Source organism: Otolemur garnettii, unplaced genomic scaffold (genome assembly GCF_000181295.1).
Source record: "Otolemur garnettii isolate 467f Iridium unplaced genomic scaffold, OtoGar3 scaffold00338, whole genome shotgun sequence".
NCBI classification, from domain to species: Eukaryota; Metazoa; Chordata; class Mammalia; order Primates; family Galagidae; genus Otolemur; species Otolemur garnettii.
In genome coordinates this window covers 235,202-236,265 of record NW_003852733.1, presented here as the reverse complement: position 1 = coordinate 236,265, position 1,064 = coordinate 235,202, and the positions used below count along the sequence as shown (strand labels likewise).

The 1,064-nt window shown below is 37.9% G+C and overlaps 1 pseudogene; it reads right to left on the bottom strand.

Annotated features, from left to right (window-relative positions):
- Positions 1-821, bottom strand: part of LOC100965170 — a 44,479-nt pseudogene extending 43,658 nt beyond the window's left edge.
- Positions 822-1,064: the final 243 nt, after the last annotated feature.

Below are 1,064 nucleotides of genomic sequence, written 5' to 3'. Positions count from 1 at the left end.
GAAAGTTGTGAGCAGGTATTAAAGGCTTTGTCACATTGTTGACATTTGTAGGGTTTCTCTCCAGAATGAATTCTTTTATGTACAGAAAGCTGTGAGCAGTTATTAAAGGCTTTGTCACATTGTTGACATTTGTAGGGTTTCTCTCCAGAATGAATTCTTTTATGTACAGAAAGGACTGAGGCTTGGTGAAAGGCTTTGCCACATTGCTGACATTTGTAGGGTTTCTCTCCAGAATGAATTCTTTGATGTACCGAAAGGTTTGAGTATCGGTTAAAGGCTTTGTCACATTGTTGACATTTGTAGGGTTTCTCTCCAGAATGAATTCTTTTATGTACAGAAAAGACTGAGGCACGGTTAAAGGCTTTGCCACATTGTTGACATTTGTGGGGTTTCTCTCCAGAATGAGTTCTTTTATGTTCAGAAAGGACTGAGTCTTGTTGAAAGGATTTTCCACATTCTTGACATTTGTAGGGTTTCTCTCCAGATCGAATTCTTCTAAGTCCAGAAAGCTGTGAGTACTGCTTGGTAAGTTTGTCACACTCCTTATTGTTGTAGGGTTTTCTTGCACTATCAGTACTGTTATGGTTACAATATTTTGATGTGAGGTTAAGACATTTGGCATCATTTTCACACTTGTAGAGTTTCTCTCCATTATGACGTCTCTCATGCTTAGACAGGCTTGAGTCAGATTCAAAGACTTTGCTACATTTGTACCCTTTTTCTTCAATATCAATTATCGTATGTTTAGTAACATCTGAGCTTGGTTTAGAGGCTTTCCCAAACTTTATACAGTGAAAAGTTTTCCCTACATTACATATCATCTGATGTCTACTTAGATCTGACAACTGTGTGAAGACTTTCAAACATTTACTACATTGGAAGATTTCGGTATGGGTAGCTGTTGAACAGGGGTCAGAACCACTGTCAGATACTTTCTGCTGCTTACACTCAGACACATTTGCCCAGTCTTTTGTTAAGTTTAAGTTGTCAGGTGCACAGCTTTGATATCTTCTCAGGATTATCTCTGTGACTAAAATATTTGTGTCAAAATTTTCCAAATGGTC